Consider the following 26,730-nt stretch of genomic DNA (forward strand, 5'->3'; position numbering starts at 1 on the left):
CTTGTTAATAAGCCTGAGCTAGCCTGCTGGATGATGAGAGACGTGTGGTGACCCAGTGACCCCCACTTCCCCAGCCTACATCCTGCCGTCCATGAGACCCACGAGTGAGGCCACATTAAATTCTCTAGTAGTAAGCTGACCTACTGGCTAAACACAGATGCAGAAACAAGCTCAACTGATATCGTCTACTCCCATCTTAAATCTCAACAAGAGGCTAGAATTGATTAATTCTAATACAGGAATACATGACTTATAAGGCACAGGGAGTATAAGAAGGATGGTGCATTTCTGGGCCATGATATCATCAGAGGTTAATCGGAAATATAAAAAAGGAAATAGCTGACTTCATTTATACTGAATGAACAGAATTTATATTCATTGGAAGACATATGGCTCCCTGAATGAAAGAGAAACTAGATGAATTAGTTAGTTGTTCATTATAGTTGCTGATATCTTTGGAATTGGATTTGTAATTTCAAGGGTATGCTATAGTGCAACATTGTCTCAAGGCAGACATATTAATAAAATAGGTTGTTTAAAGAGGTCCAGTGGTATTCTAGTTAGATTCATAACCTAATTTATTAGGTTTTCTTTTTTTGGCTCCTCTAAACGGGGTCCCCGATTGCAGCCCTTTAGAGGGCAACAGAAGAGCAGTGGTTTCTTGTTAATGAACTATTGCATCAGTGAAAACATTAGTAATAGTAAGGTAGATATAACTCATTAATGTGTACATGGGTTTTATTTAATACAATCTATAACATATTTTATGCTTAACATTATAATGCAAGCCTTCTAAAATTTAAATATTCAAGACCTTTTCATGGGATCAAATCCTTCTTATGAACAGAATTGTGTTCCTTTTCTAATTCATATGTTGAAGCCTTTAATACCAATGCGACTGTATTTGGAGAGAGGGTTTTTAGAGAGGTAATTAAGGTTAAATGAGTTCTTTAAGGTGGTTCTCTAATCCAGTAGGGCTGGTGTCTTATAAGTAGAGGGAAAGACTACATTAATCTCTCTATCCCCATGGAAGTACAAAGGAAAGGCCATGTGAGGACATAGCAAGAAGCTGGCCATCTGCAACCCAAGCAGAGAGGCCTCAAAAGATAGCACCCTAGCTGGCACCTTGATCTTGAACTTTTAGCCTTCAAAATTGTGAAGAAATAAATTCCTCTTGCATAAGGCTCCCTCTCTGTCGTGTTCTGTTATGGCAGCCCAAGCAGATAATACACTCCCTATTGGTAAAAATGAATCTTTATACTTTTCCCATCATGGTTTCTTGCTTTTTACCTATCCAGTGTTACTTTGAGAAACTGCATGATGCTTGTCATCGTGGAAACTAATTGAAGTTTGTAAATCACTTTAATTAGACCTTTCAATGAAATATTAAATAATGGACAATTCATTATCATCAAGCCCTTTGAAAACACTAAAGACTTTACTAATCCTTTAATTATATTTATGCTTGTTTTATATGCTTAAAATTAAATAAATAATATTATTTATTAAATTTCATGTACATTCTGAATCTTTGTGTCTGGACAAAAATAGAGGGCAAATTAAAATAAAGACACAATTCAATGTGTAGTACGTTGTACCTGCATGATTTTGCTTCCAATATACTAGATAATTAATATCGCACCAGTGAAAAATAATGGTACTACAATATCATCGTACATATGAGTGAACAAACTACCACTCCTACGTTCACTTTGCCATTTTGTTTATTCTAAAACATGTATGAAACCTTGATGAATTGATATCTTTAGATCATAAGTGCAAATTTCTGAGGTGTCTGGGTAAGACCTTAGTTAGAAAGTGGATGAAATGGGTATAAATGATTTCCTGCTCAAAATGATTAAAACTGTTTTGAATTCATGAGAAACGTTCATTATTTGAATGAAGAAATATAGACATATTAGGAGACAAAGGAATTGTTTATTCATGAATCTGAGTATAGCTAAGATGCCTCCAAGAAGCAAAAGAAGCAGTGAAGTGCTTTATGGTGTTAAGACAACAAATGAGATACAGAAAATTTATATTTAAAAAGAATTTTTTAAAATGAGAGAAACCTCATTTATAGCTACAAAAACCTCATTTATAGCTATAAAATGAACAAGTAACTTGACTTTTTTTCTATATAAAAAAGTAGGACTCTGCATACGTTTTTGGTTGAATAACAGGAATTCAGAAGAAATCTGTTATTGTAAAATCACACCACTATTTTCAACCTCTCATGTCTTGATGAAACCAAGAAAGGCTTATCCCACTAGAACATGTTGTAGTCCATTTTGTGCTGCTATAACAAAATACCACAGATTGGGTAATTTATAATTAACAAATACTTATTGGTTCATGCTTCTGGAGGCTGAGAAGTCCATGATGGAGGGGCTGGCATCTTGCAAGGAACTTCCTGCTGAGTCATTCCATGGCAGAAAGTCAAAGGGTGAGAGAGAGGGAAAGACAAAGTGGGCTGAACTCATTCTTATATAAGGAACTGACTCTTGTGATAAAGGCATTAACCAATTTCAATGACATTCTTTTAGTTATTTTTAAATGTACAGTTATTATTAACTGTAGTCCCCGTGTTGTGATATCAAATACTAGGTCTTATTCATCCTTTCTTTTTAAACATATTTTTTGGCAATTAAATTTTAACATGAGTTTGGAATAGGATAAACACTCAAACCATAGCAGTAACTTGTGTTTCTTGTACGGAGTAAATTTTTCTGCTCTACACTCATAAGATATCCTGCTTATAAAGTCTTATATCTTCTACCACATTATATTGAAATAATCTTTTAAAATATCTGTCATTTTTATAACATTAAATATCTACAAACACTAATGATTAAGATTGATCTCATTGTCTCTTCCAGGTACATGGCTGATATCTATTAGGTGCTCAGTCAGTGTCTATAGAAGTGAACTATAAATCCATCCTGTGAGCAATTAAAATACTATTTTCCCTGTGGACATTTTGTAAAGATGGTGTTTTAACAGGATTTCAAAGACTTAAATTTAAATAAAGCGAACAGCTAAAATCCAAAATGGCACTAGGAGACATGGACAACCTACTTTCACTTTTAAAAAATATATTTTTAGTCATTTCATCTTATACGTTTTTGCTTTTTACTCAAGCCAATTTATTTGATTTCTGAATTCTGAACGAATTTCTACACTGAAAATTGATTTGACTATTGGTCCTTTTAATGTATGCTTGTCTGTAAAGAAATAAAGATCTTTATTTGTATTCTGAGCTCCTAGCACTTACGATACTGTTGTTAATATGTTGAGTGAATTATTAACCAGCTGAAGCTCTTAAATGTCAGTATCAAGTACTTCGATGGCATTAATTTTTTTAAAAGCGCTGATCATATAATTTGTTTTGACTCTAATTTGCTCTGAGATGCAAACAAACCCACTTATTTTTCACAATCTAAATTATAAGTGAAGAGAAAAATAGATGATATGACTATATTCAAAATTTAAGAAAAAAATGTATTGATGTCTAAAATACACTATAAATGGAGAAATGAGTTTCCATATGAAATTTTCTAAACCTGTATTTGTCTACTTGGATAACTATATTTCTTCTATGAGTAATTATTTTTAATATGTATTTCAAAAATTCCCAAGTATTTGAAATATCAAAATATTTCACACTAAGTAGCAAGTCTTCAATATTATATTAATGTTTCAGAGAATACTGAATGCAGGTGTCTCTGAGTGTTTGCATGTATGAAGAAAACCGACTAAATAAGAGGAAAGACTCACTGAACACCCTTTTATCATATTGTTACTCTCTTTCTTTCCAGAATTAGCCATATCTTACAGTGCTTATTGATTATTCAATGTCATTAATTCTTTGTTCAAACAAACGTTATTTGAGTGCCTACTATAAGCCTTGGACACTGAAGAGAAAGCAGAGTAAAACATTCACAATATTTACAAAAATAACACACATTTATGTAATTATCAATAGGCATAGTATTGTTTTTATATTTTGAAATATTTTAAAATGATAATAGAGTCATATATACGTCTAATTTCAGTAGCTTTAGAAATTTTTATGAAATATATTTTTGAGATAATCCACATTAAAAAATAACTATAGGTAATACATATAACAGGATATGTAGAATTCTCAAGTAAGAATGCATCACATGTATATCACATGCATTCTACTAAGATAATACACTGTATGTATTTATATGTTGTATATCCCTATTATTCTTTCTGTTGTTATGAAAATCATGCTGCCACAAAAATTTTAGACATAAAAATGTTACACTTTATTAGTATGTCTGGGAGAGGAATTGCTGACTCTAAGGATATAAAAATTATCTACAGTAGTGAATATTGATAAATTGCTTATCAAATTGTTTGTACTAATTTACTTTGCAGATAACAGCATATGAGGGTTCTCGTACACCACATATTTGCTATCAGTTATTATTCTCAAAATTTTTCCATTTATTAACTTTAATATTATATCATAACGCCTTTGCACTGTTGATGGGAGTGTAAATTAGTTCAACCATTGTGGAAGACAGTGTAGCGATTCCTCAAGGATCTAAAACGAGAAATACCATTTGACCCAGCAGTCCCATTACTGAGTATATACCCAAAGGATTACAAATCATTCTACTGTAAAGACACAAGCACATGTATGTCTATTGTAGCACTATTTACAATAGCAAAGACTTGGAACCAACCCAAATGCCCTTAATGTTAGACTGGATAAGGCAAATATGGCATATATACACCATGGGATACTATGCAGCCGTAAAAAAGTATAATTTCATGTCCTTTGCAGGGAAATGGATGAAACTGGAAACCATTATTCTTAGCAAACTAACACAGGTACAGAAAACCAAACACTGCATGTTCTCACTCACAAATGAGTGTAGAACAATGAGAACACATGGACACAGAGAGGGGAACATCACACTCCAGGGCCTGTCAGCGGGTAGAGGGAAAGGTGAGGGAGAGCATTAGGACAAATACCTAATGCATGTGGGGCTTAAAACCTACATGACGGGTTGACAGGTGCAGCAAACCACCATGGCACATGTATACCTATGTAACAAACCTGCATGTTCTGCACATGTATCCTAGAACTTAAAGTAAAATAAAAATAAATAAATAAATAAATAAATAATATACTATAACACGCTGTTTTTTAAATTGATACAAAATATTTTATCTATTTACAAGGCATATGTGTAATTTTTTTACTAGCATAGTATGTGCAGTGTTCAACTTAGGATAATATAAAATATCCCAGTGTGATTTGGAACTATGTTTCTTGATTAAAAGTGAAAATGAACATTTTTTCATATATTAACAAATTATTTGTAAATTGAATACTTCCTTGCGTATTTTGGTAGTTTCTCTTTTATTATTAGTATTCGGAAATTATTGGCATTGTAGTTAGTTTAAATTTTTACTTTGTCTTCTATACCTTTTGTGGTACAGAAAATAAAGCAATCACAACTTTTAATATCAATGAGGTCAAATTAATTTCTTTTTTATGTTTTGCATCTTAGTGTCTTGCTAAACCAAAACAATAAATACGTTATCTAATATTTTTTCTTGATATTTTACATTTTGCTTTTCTTGATTAAAGAATTTATTGGCCAGCATGAAAATTTAATTTTTATGTGTACTAAAAGATAAGAAATTAGTTTCTTCTTTGTTTTGTACACAAATAGTTATTTGGCTTAGTGTCATTTATTAAGCAAATAGTGATCATGTCTCAGATCTCATTATATATCAATAATACATCAAATTTCACTGAAAGCATAGATTATAATCACTCTATATTATTTCTTCCATTTGTCTATTTATCCCACAACGTCCTGTGGAGTGCTCTTATCAATCAAAATAAATGATTCAAATATTTTCTTGTTTTTCCTGCATGGCAAATTTTGGGTTTCTGATGTTCTTGCCTTATTTACTTGACTATTCAGAGTAATTTTAAACATATGCACAAACATAGGGCAGGCATATAGCCCTTGTTAACATATTTTGAAACTGAACTATCTTAGAATCCTGGGATAAAGTCCAGGTAGACATAAGGTATTTTTAAACGTTAATTGTTAGGATTGTCTTGTGTATACAGGGTCTTCTTTGATTCCATACGAAATTTAAAATAGTTTTTTTCTAATTCTGTGAAGAATGTGAATGGTAATTTGATGAGAATAGAATTGAACCTATACATTACTTTGGGCAGTATGGTCATTTTCATGATTTTGATTCCTCCTATCCATGAGCATGGGATGTTTTTCCATTTGTATCCTCTCTAATTTCCTTGAGCAGTGGTAGTTGTAGTTCCCCTTGAAGACTTCCTTCACATCCCTTGTTAGCTGTATTCCTAGGTATTTTATTCTCTTTGTAATAATTGTGAATGGGAGTTCATTCATGATTTGGCTCTCTGCTTGTCTACTGTTGATGAGAAGGAATGCTTGTGATTTTTGCACATTGATTTTTGTATCCTGAGATTTTGCTGAAGTTGCTTATCAGTTTAAGGAGTTTGGGGGCTGAGGTGATGGTGTTTTCTAAATATAAAATCATGCCATCTGCAAACAGAGAGAATTTGACTTTCTCTCTTCCTATTTGAATACACTATTTCTTTCTCTTGCCTGATTGCCCAGGCCATAACTTCCAGTACTATGTTGAATAGGAGTGGTGAGAAAGGGCATCCTTGTCTTGTACCACTTTGCAAAGGGAATGCTTCCAGCTTTTGCCCATTCAATATGATATTGGCTGTGGGTATGTAATAAATAGCTCTTGCGATTTTGAGATATGTTCTATCAATACCTAGTTTATTGAGAATTTTTAACATGAAGAGGTGCTGAATTTTATCAAAGGCCTTTTTTATTTTTGCATCTATTGAGATAATCATGTATCTTCTGTCTTTCACTCTGTTTATGTGATGAATTATGTTGATTGATTTGTGTATGTTGAACCAGCCTTGCATCCCAGGGATGAAGCTGACTTGATCATGGTGGATAAGTTTTTGATGTGTTGCTGGATTTGGTTTGCCAGTATTTCATTGAGGATTTTCACAATGAATGTTCATCAGGGATATTGGCCTGAAGTTTTCTTTTTTTGTTGTGTCTCTTCCTGGTTTTGGTATGAGGATAAAATGAGTCAGGAAGGAGTCCCTCCTTTTCAATTGTTTGGAATAGTTTCAGAAGGAATAGTACCAGCTCCTTTTTATATTTTTGGTAGAATTCAGCTGTGAATCTATCTAGTCCTGGGCTTTATTTAGCTGGTAAGCTATTAATTACTGCCTCAATTTCACAAGTTGTTATTTGTCTATTCAGGGATTTGACTTCTTCCTGGTTTAACCTTGGGAGAGTGTATGTATCTAGGAATTTAACCATTTCTTTTAGATTTTTTAGGTTTTTTGCATAGAGGTGTTTATAGTATTCTCTGGTTGTAGTTTGTATTTCTGTAGGATCAGTGGTGCTATCCCCTTTATCTTTTTTTATTGTGTCTATTTGATTCTTCTCTCTTTTCTTCTTTATTAGTCTAACTAGCAGTCTATATATTTTGTTGGTTTTTTTTAGAAAACCAGTTCCTGGATTCATTGATTTTTTGGAGGTTTTTTCATGTCTCTATCTCCTTCAATTCTTCTCTGACCTTAGTTATTTCTTATCTTCTGCTAGTTTTTGGATTAGTTTGCTCTTGCCTCTCTAGCTCTTTTAATTGTGATGTTAGGGTGTCAACTTGAGATCTTTCTAGCTTTCTGATGTTGGTATTTAGTGCTATAAATATCCCTCTTAACACTGCTTCAGCTGTGTCCCAGAGATTCTGGTATATTGTCTCTTTGTTCTCATTAGTTTCAAAGAATTTCTTGATTTCTACCTTAATTTCATTATTTACCCAGGAGTCATTCAGGAGCTGGTTGTTCAATTTCCATTTAATTGTGTGGTTTTGAGTGAGTTTCTTAATCCTGAGTTCTAATTTGATTGCACTGTGATCTGAGAGGCTGTTTGGTATTATTTCCGTTCTTTTGCATTTGCTCAGGAGTATTTGACTTCCAATTATGTAGTCAATTTTAGAATAACTGCCATGTGGCTCTGAAAATAATGTGTATTGTATTGATTTAGCATAGAGAGTTCTGTAGATGTCCACCAGGTCCACTTGATCCAGGGCTGGGTATATCCTTGTCTAATACAGACAGTGGGGTGTTAAAGTCTCTCACTATTATTGTGTGGGAGTCTAAGTCTCCTTGTAGGGCTCTAAGAACTTGTTTTATGAGTCTGGGTGCTCCTATAATGGGTGCATAAATATTTAGAATAATTAGCTCGCTTGTTGAATTGTTCTTTTTACCATTACATAATGCCCTTCTTTGTCTTTTTTGATCTTTGTTGGTTTAAAGATTTTTGTTGTTGTTGTTGTTAGAGACTAGGATTGCAACCCCTGCTTTTTTTTTCTTTGGTTTCCATTTGCTTAGTACATTTTCCTCCATCCCTTTATTTCGAGTCTTTGAGTGTCTTTGCATGTGAGATGAGTCTCCTGAATATAGCACAATGATGAGTCTTGGCTCTTTATCCAATTTGCCAGTCTGTATCTTTTAATTGGGGCATTTAACCCATTCACATTTAAGGTTAATATTGTTATGTGTGAATTTGATCCTGTCATCATGCTGCAATTTGTTTATTTTGTACACTAGTTGATGCAGTTTCTTCACAGTGTCACTGGTCTTTATATTTTGGTGTGTTTTTGCAGTGGCTGGTACTGGTTTTTCCTTTCCATATTTAGGCTTCTCTCAGAAGCTCTTAAAGGGCAGGCCTGGTTGGTAACAAAATCCCTCAGCATAAGCTTGTCTGGAAGGGATTTTATTTTTCCTTTGCTTATGAAGCTTAGTTAGGCTGGAAATGAAATTCTGGGTTGAAAATTATTTTCTTTAAGAATGCTAAATATTGGTCCCCAATCTCTTCTGGCTTGTAGAGTTTCTATTGAGAGGTCCACTCTTAGTTTGATGAGCTTCCCTTTGTAGTGACCTGACCTTTGTCTCTGGCTGCCCTTAACAGTTTTTCCTTCATTTCAGCCTTGGAGAACCTGATGATTATGTGTCTTTGGGTTGATCTTCTTGTGGAGTGGGTGTTCTCTGTATTTCCTGAATTTGCATGTTGTCCTGTCTTGCTGGGTTGGGGAAGTTCTCCTGGATAATATCCTGAAGTATGTTTTCCAGCTTGTTTCCATTCTCCCAGTCTCCTTCTTGTACTTAAGTGAATTATAGGTTTGGTCTTTTTATAAAGTCCCATATTTCTTGGAGGCTTGTTCATTCCTTCTCATTCTTTTTTCTCTAGTCTTGTCTCCAAGCCTTATTTCAGCAAGGTGATCTTCAAACTCTGATATCCTTTCTTCTGCTTGGTCAATTTGGCTATTGATACTCGTGTATGCTTCACAAAGTTCTCATGCTGTGTTTTTCAGCTCCATCAGGTTGTTTATGTTCCTCTCCAAACTGGTTATTCTAATTAGCCATTCTTCCAACCTTTCATCAAGGTTATTAGCTTCTAGGCATTGGGTTAGAACATGCTCCTTTAGCTCAGCGTTTTTTTTTATTACCCACCTTCTGAAGCCTACGTCTGTCACTTCATCCATCTGATTCCCCATCCAGTTCCGTTCCGTTGATGGAGAGACAGTATGATCATTTGGAGGAGAAGAGAAACTTTGGCCTTTCGGGTCTTCGGCACTTTTTTTGTTGATTCTTTCTCATCTTCATGAGTTTGTCTAGTTTTGGTCTTTGAGGCTGCTAACCCTTGGATGGGGTTTTTGTGGGGCTTTTTTGTTGTTGATGCTGTTGTTGCTTTCTGCTTGTTTTTCTTTCAATGATCAGGCTCCTCTTCTATAGAGCTGCTGCAGTTTCCTGGAGTTTCACTTCAGGCCCTATTCATCTGATTTGTTCTCGCTCCTGGAGATGTCACTCAAGGAGGCTGGAAAGAAGCAAAGATGAGTGCCTGCTCCTTCCTCTTGGACCTCCGACCTCAAGTAGCACCAACCTGATGCCAGGATTGCTCCTGTACAGGGTATCTGACAATCCCTGTCGGAGGGTCTCACCTAGTTGGGGGACATGGGGAACAGAACCAGTTTAATAAAGCATTTAGTCCCTTGTTGGAGGGGATGTGCCTCTCGCTGGGGGGAAACCCACTTGTCTTGGCTGCCTGGATTCCTCAGAACTACCAGGAGGAGACGTTAAGTCTGCTGGTCTGCAGAGACTGCAGCCCCCTAGGGGCTCAGGCTCAGGAAGATCTGGGTTCTATCCCTGAGCCTCTGGCTGGAGTTACTGGAGATCCTGCAGGGAAGCCCTGCCCGCTGAGGAAAGATGGTTCAGGGTTAGGCCTGAAGGAGCCCTCTGGCTGCAGACTGCCATAGCTGGTGTGTTGGGCTGTGGGGGACAAGTCTTGGGACCAAGCCATTCAGCCTCCGTGGCTCCAGCAGGGGAAGCACAGCCTGGAGCTATAGAAATGAGTGCCACCCTTCCCCCTCCCAGGTAGCTTAGCATGTTGGGCAGTTGTGAATCCCATTGCTGGCTGCTGCCCCTCCCCTAAGGAGCTCAAATGACTTAGACAGCAGGCAGCTGCAGCCAGTGCTAGTTGGTCCCTCCCACTGGGTCCCTCCCCACCGGGAGTTCTGTAGACTTAAGCAGATTCCAGCTGAGAGGCTGTAAGAATCTGCACCTTCTGTGGTTAGGACACTAGGCCCTGCTGACATGGGTTTGCAATTGAGATCTTCCGATCCATGGGTTGCACAGGTCTGTGTTTCCAAGCCTCCTTTGCTGGGTGGAGGGGGATTTCCTGCCCCATGTGGCTCTCATGTAGGCCACAGCACCACACTGTTCTTCCTTCTCTCTGTGGGTCACACCAGCCTCCCGGTCTGTTCTGATGAGAGAGCCTGGATACCTTGGTTGCCAGTGAAGGATTCACATGCTTATTATGGTGATTTCTGATGGGAGCCTCCAGACACTGCTGTTTCTAGTTGGCCATCTTACCCCTGCCCCCACACTGCCTTATAAGTACCACAGGCTAACCAATTGCACCAGTGGAGCTCCTAAGAAACTCTATTCCTCATTCAAATACTTTTACTTTGCTTATGATGTGTAAATATTAAGAATTCTGCAAATAAATTAATTTACTTTTTAAAAAAATATTATGAGAGAAAGAGATAGAAAATACCAAGAACAATGCCTGAAACATATTTGGTGCTCAATAGTGGTTGAAAAACAAATAAAATTAACAGGTCATCACATAATGAGACTGGAAGGATGAGTGGAGAGAATTGAGGACTGTTTATTTCAAATAGAATTCACACTTCACTTAGTAGAGATGAACTTTTGAAAGACAATTGGATTTCCCTGATCATTGGTGGTGGTGAGCATTTTTTTCACAGCTTCGATGGCCATTTGTATACCTTCTTTTGAGAAATATCTATTCATGTTATGTCCTTAGCCCACTTTTTGATGGAATTTTTTTTTTCTTATTGATTTGAGTTCATTGTAGATTCTGTATATTAATCCTTTATTAGATGTATAGATTGTGAAGATTTCTTCCCCACTCTGTGGGTTGTCTGTTTACTTGCCAACTGTTCCTTTTTCCGTTTAAAAGCTTTTTAGTTTAATTATGTCCCGGGAATTTATCTTTTTTTATTGCATTTGCTTTTGAGTTCTTGGTCAAGGAAATGCAAATCAAAACCACAATGCTGTACCACCACACTCCTGCTGGAATGACCATAATCAAAAAATAAAATAGTAGATACTGGTGCGGATGCAGTAAACAGGGACCACTACTACACTGCTGGTGGGAATGTAAGCTAGAAACAACCACTGTGGAAAACAGTGTGGAGATTCCTTAAAGAACTAAAAGTAGAACTACCACTTGATCCAGCAATTCCACTACTGAGTGCCTACCCAGAAGAAAATAAGTCATTAAACAAAAAATATATTTTCACACTCATGTTTATAGCACCACAATTCGTAATTGCAAAAATTTGGAACCAACCCAAATGCCCATCAATCAAAGAGTTGATAAAGAAACTGGGATATATATATTATATATATGTATATATATGTTATATATATCATATTTATATATGATATATAAAAATATATAAAGACATATAAATATATATGACATATATATGATAGATATATTTATATATATGACATATATATGATAGATATATTTATATATATGATATATACATAATGGAATACTACTCAGCCATAGAAAGGAATGAATTAATGGCATTCACAATGACCTGGATGAGATTAAAGACTCTTATTCTAATGAAGTAACTCAGGAATGGATAGCCAAACATCACATGTTCTCACTCATAAGTGGGAAATAAGCTATGAGGATGCAAAGGCATAAGAATGACACAATGGACTTTGAGGTCCCACAGGGAAAGGTTGGGAAGGCAGTGACGGATAAAAGACTACAAATAGGGTGCAGTGTACACTGCTTAGGTGATGGGTGCACCAAAATCTCACAAATCATGACTAAGGAACTTACTCATGTAACCACCTGTTCCCCAATAATCTATGGAAATTAAAAAAAAAAATTAAAGCAAATGGCTAGAGATGACATGCCAGATTTTTATTTTATGTGTAACACTCTGATAGTTTTTATGGTAGATGAAGGGCAAACAATTAAGATGCTGTCATGATCATCTTAGTTAAACTTTGATCACCGAAAGTAAGTCTAGGTAGTTTGAACAGGGAATAGTGTGTGCACTCTATGTATACTCACACATATACAGATAACATGTATAAATAAGAATGAAAATGACTGAATTTGTTACTTAATTGAATTTAGGAAATGGGAGGAAAAAAAAGAATCAAAACCCTTTGCTAGTATTTTAGTTGGAATAACTAATGACAGGTAGTAATATTACCAAATAGAAATGTATGGCAGTAAAATCTGAATGAGGGCATTACAAGTTCCGGTTGGGACATTGTGATTTTGATATAAACTACCCTAACTAACCATATCCTACATGTTATGAGACTCAAAAAAGATTAGGAATATGGAATCCTTTTAAGAAATTTAAGACATTAAAATAATTTAGGGACATAAAATATATCATTACTATTTGCATCAGAAAAAGGAACTATGTAAATCAGAAGAAATGAAAGTTACTTTTTTGTTAGCTGGACAGAATGTACTACGAAGGTGAGATGTATTGTTTAAAATACATTAAGATGAAGTTTATGCATAAATAATTAATATATATGCACACACACACACACAAACACACATATTTTAGGCCTCGAGACTCTTTAAATCTGTGTTTTAGGCCAACATGTTGTAATATAAGCTAATTTTCAAAGTCTAGATTATTTTCTTATAAATCTAGTTTTAAAAATCACAGTAACATTCTCTGTGGGAATTACTGACTATGCCAAAAGCACTACACTTTGAAGAGATGCCATCAGACTACACCTATGGTAAAAATCATAAAATATTATTATGAAAACTCATCATAATATCTATTGCAAACACTTGACAGCAGGCATATGAGATTGGTAGCTCGCTCTGACAATACAAGGAATTGCTGTTTACGGTATAAAGCCAGGGAAGTTTCAACTACAATGCATGTAGAATTTTATGTGATAAAATGTCAGCAGTTTTGAAAGTTTGTTATTAAAATAAATAGCAATTCCAGGTTTACAGTTAGAAAGCATTTCTATGAGGAGCTAACAGGTAAAGAAAATGAGTGACTTTGGCTATATAGATATGTTCCTATATCTGTTTTTTGTCTGTTGTGTGGAATAGACTCACAGTCTGAGGGGAAGGGTTGTGCTAATTGATTTTAAAACATTTCTAAACCTCGTTTCTGGCACTGCCTTTGATTATTTTTCATGTCTAATTGTAACTTTTGTTATTTTACTATATTTCACATTTTTTACAAGCAAACAGGTATTTTCTAAAACCAGATGGGAGACAAAATATTACAAATATGTATGCGTCAATATGCATATATGTGCATATATGTACACACATGTATACATGCATATATATGTATGTGTATATATGGGTATACATAAATGTGTATTTATGTGTTTATACACATATACATATATATAAAGTATATATATGTGCATGTATATATACATATATGGTATATGACAGCTCATACCCTATATATGTATATAGGGTAGTTTATCTCAAAATCACTAAGTATATATGTGTGTGTGTGTGTGTATATACATATAAATATATGTGTGTGTACATATATTCATGTGTATATATATATAGAAAGTTCCCTTTCTTAACTTTAAAGGGACCATTCCTGCCTTGGAGAGCAACACTACTCAGGAATATATATAAGAACAGATAAAATCTTAATACTTCTATTTTTATTATTTTATTATTTTATTAATCAACCAATGGACTGAGATGGATGTCATAATAGTTCACAGAAACTTTTGGCTGCTAGTAAACAGGAGATAGATTAAATAGTATCTAAGTTCCTTAAAACACACAAGGTGACTTTTGGCTCTGCTCTGTTGGGAACAATGACATTCTAAGATTCTTCATGTTTTTGAGTTTCATAAACTATTTCCTACAACATGTAAAAAACATTTTCATGGTTTTGGAATTAAATTACTTACAAATGTGATTATATTTAAAATTGTTTTTGAGCTTTAAAGTCTAATTTTTAAGCAACACAAATTCATAGTCAGGTTCAATAAGCAAGTAAAAAAGGTGTAAGAAGAAAGTTGTTAATTGCACGTGTTATATTGGTGATTTCCTAATTACACAAATGTGAAACCAAAGAATTGTTTCATTGTTTTTTTCCTTTATGGAGAAATTTTGAAAATCAAAACCAGTGATTGTCTTTGCAAAACAAAGAACCTGTTACATGTTTAATCAATAAGAAAAGAATGTCTGGTTACATGTTTTGTTTTGTACATTTATTTCCCCAGCTGCATTTACAAGGTTTTCTTTGAAATTGCAATAAAATGCGATGGTCTCTTGGTAGAGAATAAAGAAAATCGTGTTTTCTGTTTTTCAAAATGGTCCAGCAGTGCCATGTACTATGTATAAGCAGGCTCTGAATTGCAAAAAGTTGAGGTCACAAAGGAAATCTTTCCTATGGTGGAGGTTATAATCTGTTTCAGCAGGTTCCAATAAGATAGGAGCTGGCCTGTATGTGTACACAGGGAGTGGGGATTTGGGGAGTTAGTAATGGGAGAGTTTCTATAAAATGTGCACACTGGAAAAAAAAGTAGGAAGAAAGAAGATGAACTTCGAATATTTTCCCTTTTCAAAGATTCTTCTATTGTACTCTTACATACACTTCTGCTACATTTTCCAGGCCATGTGTACAAGAAAATTGGATATGCCAACTTATGAACCTAATCAGAAAAATTGCCTAGCCCAAAACAGGACCTCACACTAGTTCCCATAGTCATTCCTCATCAGAAGGGAGTTCCAAGCTTCATCTTCACTTCTTTTGGGCTTCGATATCCCAATATTTGTGTTTGGGAAGAAAGGATCCTTTGCTCTTTTGCAGCAAAGCATACTATGCTTAAATACTGTATTAGAAAACCTACCGATTTTTAGCTTTAAAGTTGAGTTTAAAGTTGTCATTCTCAGCTCTCAATAACTCTTGTCATCTGAAGTTGGATTAAGGGGAGAAAGGGTTACTTTATCAAACTGACATCAGTTCTATCACATATCTGTAGTTTCTGCATCAAATATTGAGGCTCAACAGTGAGAATACAGTCTGTCCTGGAGGAAAGACTTGGGAAGTGACCTCATTAAAACTGCCAGGGATACAGTAATGAATGCACATTATTTCTTTCTGGTTTGGGGAAGGTGTCAACAACAACAAAAAAGATCTTGGAGTGATTGTGAGGGATGCAAGGTGGAGGTTAGCAGCTTGTTTGACAAAAAAACACACAAAGAAACAAACAAACCAAAAACCCAGGAATTAAGCAGACTGTAAGCATATACCCACACCCAAACACGCATACATTTTCCCATTTTAGAGATTGCTGTAGTGGTTTAATACATATTTATGAACGTGTTTCCTTGTTTGGGGTAAGTGAAAACTGAGAAAAGGAAAACACATACAAATAACAAGATAACATGATTGTAAACCAAAAATAAAATTATAAGACTGCCTAGCCATCTGAGTGGACTTCCTCCTCAGCCAGGGCTCTTTTAAAATTTAACCTAAGAGACTGTTAGGACATGATAAGAAGTGGGGTTGGACATGCCTCATCATACCTCTTTAGTGTTAGCATCAACACAGACTTTAAGTCTGACAAGAAACATTTTACAACTTATTCTCTCTGAAGCCTACTACCTGAAGGCCTTCTCTGCAAATAAGAACTTGTCTGTCCACAGTTCTTTACCTTAACCCAGACATTCCTTTCTGTTGACAACAGGGTTTTAGACAAACTCAACCAATTGTCAATCAGAAAGTATTTAAATTTACCTATGGCCTAGAGGCCTCTGCCTTTCTCGATCAAACCAATGTCTTTCTTAAATGTACTTGATTGAAGTCTCATGCCTCCCTAAAATGTATAAAACCAAGTTCCACCCCAACCACCTTGGGTACACGCTCTCAGGACCTCCTGAGGGCTATGTCATAGGCCATGGTCACTTACGTTTGGCTCAGAGTAAACTTCAAATATTTCACAGAATTTGACTCTTTTCATCGACATAACACAGTCAAAGCTTTAAAGGAATATTTTCAATATCCTTGTCATCAGAAAATATAGGAAAATAACATTTATCAGAATCTTATTTTGTTTCAGGTCTACTTTGTTTATTTTTTGTTCCCCCCTTCCTGTTGAACAATAAACTTGCTCTTTTTGTACTACAGTTTTTATTAAAAGAACCTACATATTTATCCAAGTAAAATCAATAAATTATTCTGAGAGAGATAGGCTGGAAAAATGGAGGATAGGAGGTAGGACCAACTTGAAGCTCCCACTTAGACGGACAGAGCAGTATGTGGAGATCCACATTATAAACTTTTGCTGCAAGAACTACTGTAGGAACATACCAGGAAAGCCAGGAGAACCCATGGTCCCTTTGAAGGAGGTGGTCTGCCTCTGCAGGCTCCGAGGGACAGCTGAGGAAGTGTGAGTTGGCTTGCTTTCTCAGCTGACAGGCTTATAGTCTGGAGAAAGTTCTCAGCATTGCTCACTGGCTACCTGGAAATAAACTCAGTGCTGTTGTGGGGGCATGGTGGCAGTGAGACCAGCCTTTTAGGCTGTGGGCTGTGTGGGAACTGGGTGAGGCCTGTGGCTGCTGGCTTTTCCCCACTTCCCTGGTGACCTGGGTGACACAGCAGAGACAGCCAAAATCCCTCTGGGAACATAACTCCATTGTCCTGGAAAGCACACCCCCATTCCTGCAGCAGCCTCAGCGAGCCCCACCCTAGGACAGTCTGAGCTCAGACATGCCTAACTCTGCCTCAACCTGGAAGGTCTTTCTCTACCCACCCTGGTAGCTAAACACAAAGGACGCAATCTTTTGCGAGCTCTATGGCCCTGCCCACCACCTGATCCTCCCTATAAAACTGCAGCTAATGCAGCCTTGAAAGTGCCACCTCCTGGCTTGAAGTCAACCAACACAAAACCAGTACACTTAAGAAAAATACAACCAAGGACCCTCACAGAGTCCACTTCATTCCCCTGCTAACCCACCAGAGTAGGTGCTGATATTCACGGCTGAGAGAACTGAAGATGGATCACATCACAGGACTCTGCAGACACGCCCCAGTACTGGCCCAGAGCCTGTTAGCTCTGCTGGATGGCTAGATCCAGAAAAACTAACACTCACTACAGTTCTGCTCTCAGGAAGCCCCATCCCTAGGGTAAGGGGGAGAAGACCACATCAAGGGAGCACCACTGTGGGACAAAAGAATCTGAAGAACAGCGCTTGAGTGCCAGATCTTCCCTCTAGCATAGTCTACCCAAATGAGAAGCAAAACAACAACAACAACAACAAATAAACAGAAAAACAATTTGGGTACTATGACAAAACAAAGTCCTTAACACCCTCAAAAGACTACACAAGCTCACCAGCAATGGCTCCAAACTAAGAATCTCTGAATTGCCAAAAAGACCAATCAAGGAGGCACCAGAGAAAGGTGAAGCCCAACTTAAAGAAATAAATTAAAAAATGATACAGAATATGAATGGAAAAATCTCCAGTGAAATAGATAGCATAAATAAAAAACTATCACAACTTCTGGAAATCAAAGACACACCTAGAAGCCTGGAAAATGCACTGCAAAGTCTCAGCAATAGAATCGAACTAAGGGAGGAGACTACCTCTCATATTGTCTTATGCCCAATTTCTGCCTCCAAAGAAAGGAGTAAAAACTAAAAGGCAGAAATGAAATCCCCAGGCAGACAGCCCAGCACCGCACCCTGGGCCTGGTTAAAGATCAACTGCTGACCTAAACCAGTTATGTTATCTATAGATTCCAGACATTGTATGGAAAAGCACTGTGAAAATCCCTGTCCTGTTCTGTTCTCTTCTGATTACTGGTGCATGCAGCCCTCAGTCACGTACCCCCTGCTTGCTCAGTTGATCACAACCCTCTCACATGGACCCCCTTAGAGTTGTAAGCCCTTAAAAGGAATAGGAATTGCTCACTTAGGGAGCTCGGTTTTTGAGACATGAGTCTCGCTGACGCTGCTGGCCGAATAAAGCCCTTCCTTCAACTCAGTGTCTGAGCGGTTTTGTCTGTGGCTTGTCCTGATACAGAACGAGCAGCAGAAGAAAAAACTTCAGAGATCAAACACAAAGCTTTCATGTTAACCCAACACAGAAAAGACAAAAAATAAAAATAAAAAAGTATGAACAAAGACTACAAGAGGTTTGGGATTATGTTAAACAACCAAGCCTAAGAATAATTGGTGTTCATTGCCTAGGCACATAGTCATTAGGTTATCTAAAGTCAAGATGAAGGAAAGAATCTTAAGACCTGTGAGGCAAAAACATCAGGTAACCTATAAAGGAAATCGATCAGATTAACAGCAGATTTCTCAGCAGACACCCTAAAAGTTAGAAGAGATTGAAGTCCTATCTTTAGCTTCTTTAAACAAAATAATTACCAGTCAGGAATTTTGTATCTAATGAAACTCAGCCTTATAAATGAAAGAAAGGTACAGTCTTTTTCAGACAAACAAATGCTGAGAGAATCAGCCGCTACCAAGCCAGCACTACAAGAACTGCTAAAAGGAGCTCTAAATCTTAAAAACAAATTCTCAAAGTACACAAAAACAGAATTTCCTCAAAGCATAAATGTCAGAGGACCTATAAGACAACAACACAATAAAAACAACAACAACAACAACATGGTATTCAGGCAACAAAAAGTACAATGAACAGAATAGTACTTCACATCTCAATACTAATGTTGAATGCAAATCGCCTAAATGCTCCACTTAAAAGATACCGAATGGCAGAGAAGATAAGAACTCACCAACCAAGTATCTGCTCTCTTCAAGAGACTCACTTGACATAAGGATTCACATAAACTTAAAGTAAAGGGGTAGAAAAAAATATTCCATGCAAATGGACAGCAAAAGTAAGCAGGAGCAGCTATGCTTATATCAGAGAAAACAAACTTTAAAGCAACAACAGTTTAAAAAGACAAAGAGGGACATTATATAATGATAAAAGGACCAGTCCAAGAGGAAAATATCACATTCCTTAGTACGTATGCACCTAACACCAGAGCTCCCAAATTTATAAAACAATTGCCACTAGGCCTAAGAAATGAGATAGACATAAACACAATAATAATGGGGGGTTTTAATTACTCCACAGACAGCACTAGACAGGTCATCAAGACAGAAAGTCAACAAAGAAACAATGGACTTAAACTATATTCTAGATTTAGGACTCAGATACTTACAGAACATTCTACCCAACACTTGCAGAATATACATGCTATTCATCAGCACATGAAACTTTCTCCAAAATACATATGATAGGCTACAAAACAAGTCTCAATAAATTTAAGAAAATTAAAATTATAGCAAGTATTCTCAGACCACAGTGGAATAAAATTGGAAACCAACTCAAAACCATGCAAATGCATGGAAATTAAATATCCTGCTCCTGAATTGATCAGGTCAACAATGAAATCAATATTGAAATTTAAAAATTCCTTTACTGAATGATAATAGTCACATAACTTATCAAAACCTGTGAGAAGCAGCAAAAGCAGTGCTAAGAGGAAAGTTCATAGCTATTAATGCCTACATCAAAAAGTCTGAAAGAGCATAAAGAGACAATCTAAGGTCACACCTCAAGGAACTAGAGAAACAAGAAGAAACCAAATCCAAATCCAGCAACAGAAAAACAAAACAAAACAAAACAAAACAAAACAAAAAAGATCAGAGCTGAATTAAATTAAATTAAAACAAAAAGATGAATGAAACAAAAAACTAGTTCTTTAAAAATATAAATAAAATTGATAGATAATTAGTGAGATTAACCAAGAAAAGAAGAGAGAAAAAAAAAAAATAAGCTCAATTAGAAAAGAAACGGGAGATATTACAACCATTACCACAGAAACACAAAAGATTAGTCACGGCTACTATGAACACCTTTACAGGCATAAACTAGGAAACCTAGATGAGATGTTTAAATTCCTGGAAATAGACAACCCTCTTAGATTAATCCGGAAACAAATAAAAATTCTAAATAGCCCAATAAAAAGCAGTGAGTTTGAAATGGTAATTAAAATGTTACCAACAAAAACAAAGTCTAGAATCAGACAGATTCACAGCTGAATTTTATCGAGCATTAAAAAAAGAACTGGTAACAATCCTATTGACACTATTCCAAAAGATAGAGAAAGCGAATCCTCCCTAAATCATTCCATGAAGTCAGTGTCACCCTAATACCCAAACCAGGAAGGAACATAACCACAAAAGAACGCCACAGACCAATATGACTGATGAACTTAGATGCAAAAATCTTCAACAAAGTACTAGCAAACTGAATCCAACAGCATATCAAAAAGAAAATCGACCACAATCAAGTGGGTTTCATACAAGAAATGCAGTGATAGTTTAATGTACGCAAGTTAATAAATGTGATACACCACATAAACAGAATTAAAAACAAAAATCACACGATCATCTCAACAGACGCAGGAAAAGCGTTTGACAACATCTAGCAATGCTTTATGATTAAAACTTAAGCAAAATCGCATAGAAGGGACATTTCTTAAGGTAATAAAAGCCATCTATGACAAACCCACAGCCAACACTATACTAACTGGGAAGAGTTGAAAGCATTCCCCCTGATAACTGGAACAGGACAAGGATGCCCACTTTCACCACTCCTATTCAACAAAGTACTGGAAGTCCTAGCCAGAGCAATCAGATAAGAGATAGAAATAAAGGGCATCCAAATTGGTAATGAGGAATTCAGACTCTCACTGTTCACTAATGACATGATCGTATACCTAGAAAACCCTTAAGATTCATCCAAAAAGGTCCTAGAACTGGTAAATGAACATAAGATACAAAATTCATGTACTCAAATTAGTAGCTCTGGTATATACCAACAGCAGGCAAGCTAAGAATCAAATCATGGCCGGGCGCGGTGGCTCAAGCCTGTAATCCCAGCACTTTGGGAGGCCGAGATGGGTGGATCATGAGGTCAGGAGATTGAGACCATCTTGGATAACACGGTGAAATCCCGTCTCTACTAAAAAATACAAAAAACTAGCCAGGTGAAGTGGCGGACACCTGTAGTCCCAGCTACTAGGGAGGCTGAGACAGGAGAATGGCGTAAATGCAGGAGGCGGAGCTTGCAGTGAACTGAGATTCAGTCACTGCACTCCAGCCTGGGCAACAGAGCTAGACTCCATCTCAAAAAAAAAAAAAAAAAAAAAAAAGAAACGAATCAAGAATTCAACCCCTTTCACAGTGGCTGCAAAAACAAGCAAGAAAAAGAAAAACTTAGGAATGTAGGAAGTGAAAGACCTCTAAAAGGAAAAATACAAAACACTGCTGAAAGAAATCATAGGTGACACAAACAAATGTAAACACATCCCATGCCCATGGATAAGTAGAATCAAGGTTGTGAAAATCCCTACACTGTCAAAAGAAATCTATCAATCAATGCAATTGCCATGAAAATGTCAATCATTCTTCATGGAACTAGAAAGAAGAATCCTAAAATTCATATGACGCCAAAGAAGAGCCACATAGCCAAAGCAAGATTAAACAAAATGAATAAATCTGGAGGCATTACATTACCTGACTTCAAACTACAATATAAAATCATAGTCACCAAAACAGCATAGTACCAGAATAAAAGTAGACTTATAGACCAATGGAACAGAATAGAGAACCCAGAAATAAAGCCAAGTACCTACATCCAACTGATCTTTGACAAAGCAAACAAACACATAAAGCGGGGAAGGGACACCCTATTCAACAAATGGTGCTGGGATAATTGGCAAACTATATGTAGAAGAATAAACCTGGATCTTCATCTCTCATCTTATACAAAAATCAACTCAAGATGGATCAAACACTTCAACCCAAGACTTGAAACCATAAAAAATCTACAAGATAAAACTGGAAAAACCCTTCTAGACATTGACTTAGGCAAAGACTTCATGACCAAGAACCCAAAAGCAAATACAACAAAAATAAAGATAAATAGATCGGACTTAATTAGACTAAAAAGCTTCTGCACAGTAAAAGAAATTATCAGCAGAGTAAACAGACAACCGGTGAAAATCGTCACAATCTCTGCATCCATCAAAGAACTAACATTCAGAATGTCCAAACACTCAAACAAATCAGCAAGAGCAAAAGAAACAATCCTATCAAAAAATGGGCTAAGGACATGAATAGATAATTCTTGAAAGAAGATGTACAAATTGCAAGCAAACATGAAAAAACGCTCAACATTATTCATTATCAGGGAAATGCAAATCAAAATAGCAATGTGATACCACCTCACTCCTACAAGAATGGCCATAATCAAAAAATAAATAAAAAATGGATGTTGGCATCGATGTGGTGAAAAGGGAACACTTTTACTCTCCTGATGGGAAAGTAAACTAGTACAACCACTATGGAAAACAGTTTGGAGATTCCTTAAATAACTAAAAATAGATCTGTCATTTGATCTAGTAATCCCACTACTGGGTATCTACCCAGAGGAAAATATGTCATTATATGAAAAAGGTACCTGCACATGCATGCTTATAGTGGCACAATTCACAATTGCAAAAATATGGAACTAGTCCAAATGCCCATCAATCAATGAGTGGATAAAGAAAACGTGGTCTATCTATCTATCTATCTATCTATCTATCTATCTATCTATCTATCCATCTATAGACACACACACACACACACACACACACACACACACTGATATGGTTTGGCTGTGTTCCCACCCCCACCTAACTCTCATCTTGAATTGTAGCTCCCATAATCCCTACATGTAGTGGGAGGGACCCAGTGAGAGGTAATTGAATGATGGGGATGGGTCTTTCCCATGCTGTTCTCGTAATAGTGAATAAGTCTCATGAGATCTGATGGTTTGATAAATGGAAGTTCCCCTGCACAAGCTCTCTTGTCTGCTACAATGTAAGTTGCACCTTTGCTCCTCCTTTGCCTTCCCAGGCCCCCTGCAGCCATGTGAAACTGTGAGCCAGTTAAATCTATTTCCTTTATAAAGTACCCAGTCTCGGGTATGTCTTTATTAGCAGCATGAGAACAGACTGATACATGTACCATGGAATACAATTCAGCCATAAAAAGGAATGAAATAATGGCATTTACAGTAACCTAGATGAAAGTAAAGACCACTATTCTAAGTGAAGTAACTCAGGAATGGAAAACCAAATATCCTGTGTTCTCATTCATAAGTGGGAGATATGAGGATGAAAAGGCATAAGAGTGATACAACAGACTTTGATGATTCAGAGGAAAGGGTGGGAGGGGAATGAGGGTTAAAAGACTACACATTGGGTGCAGTGTACACTGCTAGGGTGATGGGTGCACCCAAATTTCAGAAATCACCACTAAAGAACTTATTCATGTAACCAAATACCAGATGTTTCACCCCAAAAAACTACTGAAATTAAAAAAAAAAAAAACCTTGCATACATGAAAGCATATTAAAAATATTTCGGTAATATGAAATTAGATTCTTATATTACACAAACACACATTAAGTCTATCAATATTGGATAGACATAATTCTTTGTAAAATTTAAGAGATTCAGAATTATTTCACAAGATAGTACTTTTAAAAACTGATTTTGAGCAAAAACTATTATATCAAAGATTCTTTTGAAGTTGGGACCTGAGATTTCAAACAAATGCATTTTTCTAAATTTTTGTGAGAATGAAAGGTTTTCATCGTGATTCAAACTGGAATTTAAAAAGGTGACTTAAGAGTTACCTTTTTGATTTTGTAGGGAGAGCTACAGCCTTAAAGATCTCCTGTTACATAAATTTGACAGAAAGTTATCTGCATTACAACTAAGAAGCTTAACCATTTGGAGTTTAAAACTTCTATATCAGTCTGCCTTAGAGTCATTCTGGGATGAGTCAAATGGTCAGACACTGTCTCATTGGAAAAGAAAAATGATCATGTCTGAGTACCAGGAATAACAGTTCTAAAAATGGACAGATCTAATTCATTCAACATTTCGGTGATGGCCAAGTGAAGCATGCTGGGAGGCCTCAACCTCTACAGCTGGAAACTTAGCTCTTTGGGAAGATGTGGCAATGCAAATTTGTTGAAGATGAAGGATATATCACTTTTCTGGAATGAATGGAATGTCTAGGCAGAAAACTTTCAGAAATCTTAATAATTGTGGGACTTTTTTTTTTTTCTTAACTGTTCACTTCTCTTAACCAAAGAGAAGCCACTGCAATGCCCCACCTATTCCCCTCACACATGTCTGTTCTTGATATTAATTGTCACATTTTGACATTTAAATATTAACTATAAATATCCATATTATATCTTCTTTGGGCAATTACATTTGCATTCTTGGTGAAGGACTGTAAAACCAAATGGACCAAAAAAGTGACTTAAACAGAAGTTGTACAAACATGCATATCTAAAAGAGGAGATTCTTATAACTACATAAAATAAATAATGTAATATCTTCCTTTTATACTTTCCAATAGATTAAGTGCTGAGGACACAGTCAACAAAAACAACATTATATGTTGTTACTGGCAATATCTCTGGTGTTGCCTAATTGGTGGAATTTCAAACCATTATCTTAAAAGAAGCATCTCTATAGGTATAGTTAGTTCTCCTTTGCTTTCTGCCACAGAAGCCTGTGGAACACAATCAAGGGATATGGATGTTCAAAGAAAAGAATGGCCTGACAAATTAAACGACACATCTACAATTTTTTACGTCCTAAGAAAATAGATGATGTGTTACATTTTAGTGCATTTTTGTATCTCTTTGGTTGATAACAAAGTAAATTTTCTAGCACTGCCTCTGGGTTCTTTCTAAGCAGAGACTTGTCCTATAACAGAATGAATGAAAGTATGAGCTGATAAATAATGTGCATACAACATAGAATGAAACTTTTAAAACTAAAGTAGTAACTTCAAAAGATTTACAAAAGGAAAATTCCATAGAAAAATTTTACTGTGCCTTATTATCCTCCCATATTTGTCGACCTCAGAAAAAAGTTGTTTCTCATTCTGTTGAATATATATTTATGAATTTTGTTCAAATGCAACAATCAACTAATGACTAAAGTCTACAAATAAGAAAACATATTAGCTAATAAAAGACTTTTGGGAAAATGTTAATTTGTTTTGATTGAAAATTGTTCATTAATGTACTCTCATGAACTGTACTATTTAGATTTCATCATGAATTTAAACTACTTATCACAAGTTTTACCAATGAAATATAGTCAGGTAATATCTCCAACTTATTTAACAAGTTTTTGTCTAGCATATACTGTATGTCTGGCTCTATAAAAGACACTGGTTATACTGCAATAAACAAAACATAATTGGTTTCTATAAAATTTACTTGAATTATTTTTCACCTAATTTAATACTTGGACAATTTGCTTGTAACATTTTTTATGACTTACAAAATACATAAGCATTTTCTCATTGATTCTTTTTATAATCCTGTAAAAAATATAAAATTATTTTTATTGTTTCCATTTTACACATAAAGGAAAAAAGCCCTAAAGCCTTAAGTAAATTTAGAAATATTTTTTGGCTTGCAAGTAATGAAGTTAGCACTTAAACGTATTTCTATAATCCCTGCATCATGCTTTGCTTTCGCTATCCAAAATGTAAATAAATGCTTTGTTTAATATCACAATGATCTCTTTCCTTTAGCTTATTTCCTACAATATTTCTGTATTACATTAATAACATAATATAGATTGGATTTTACTTTTATCATTTGAGTCTCATGTGCTTAAATTTCATAAATTGCAAGCATTAGTATTTTGTATTTTGCTGAATCAATTTTTATCTAATGGCATATTACTCAGAAATGAAGCTTTAGTTGGATAGGTCTTCAAGTGCATTATATAGAGGCTGAAATCCACAATTGTATTTAATTTTCATTTTTCTATTTTGGCTTTAGGCTAAGGTCTGTTGTATCCAATGTCTGATGAGGTAATCTTGTGAACAGTGCCTAATTCTAACTAATATACTCAAGTACAGCTGTTCTCCAAAGTGCCTTTGAA

The sequence above is a fragment of the Rhinopithecus roxellana genome, chromosome 2 (genome assembly GCF_007565055.1).
Source record: "Rhinopithecus roxellana isolate Shanxi Qingling chromosome 2, ASM756505v1, whole genome shotgun sequence".
NCBI lineage: Eukaryota > Metazoa > Chordata > Mammalia > Primates > Cercopithecidae > Rhinopithecus > Rhinopithecus roxellana.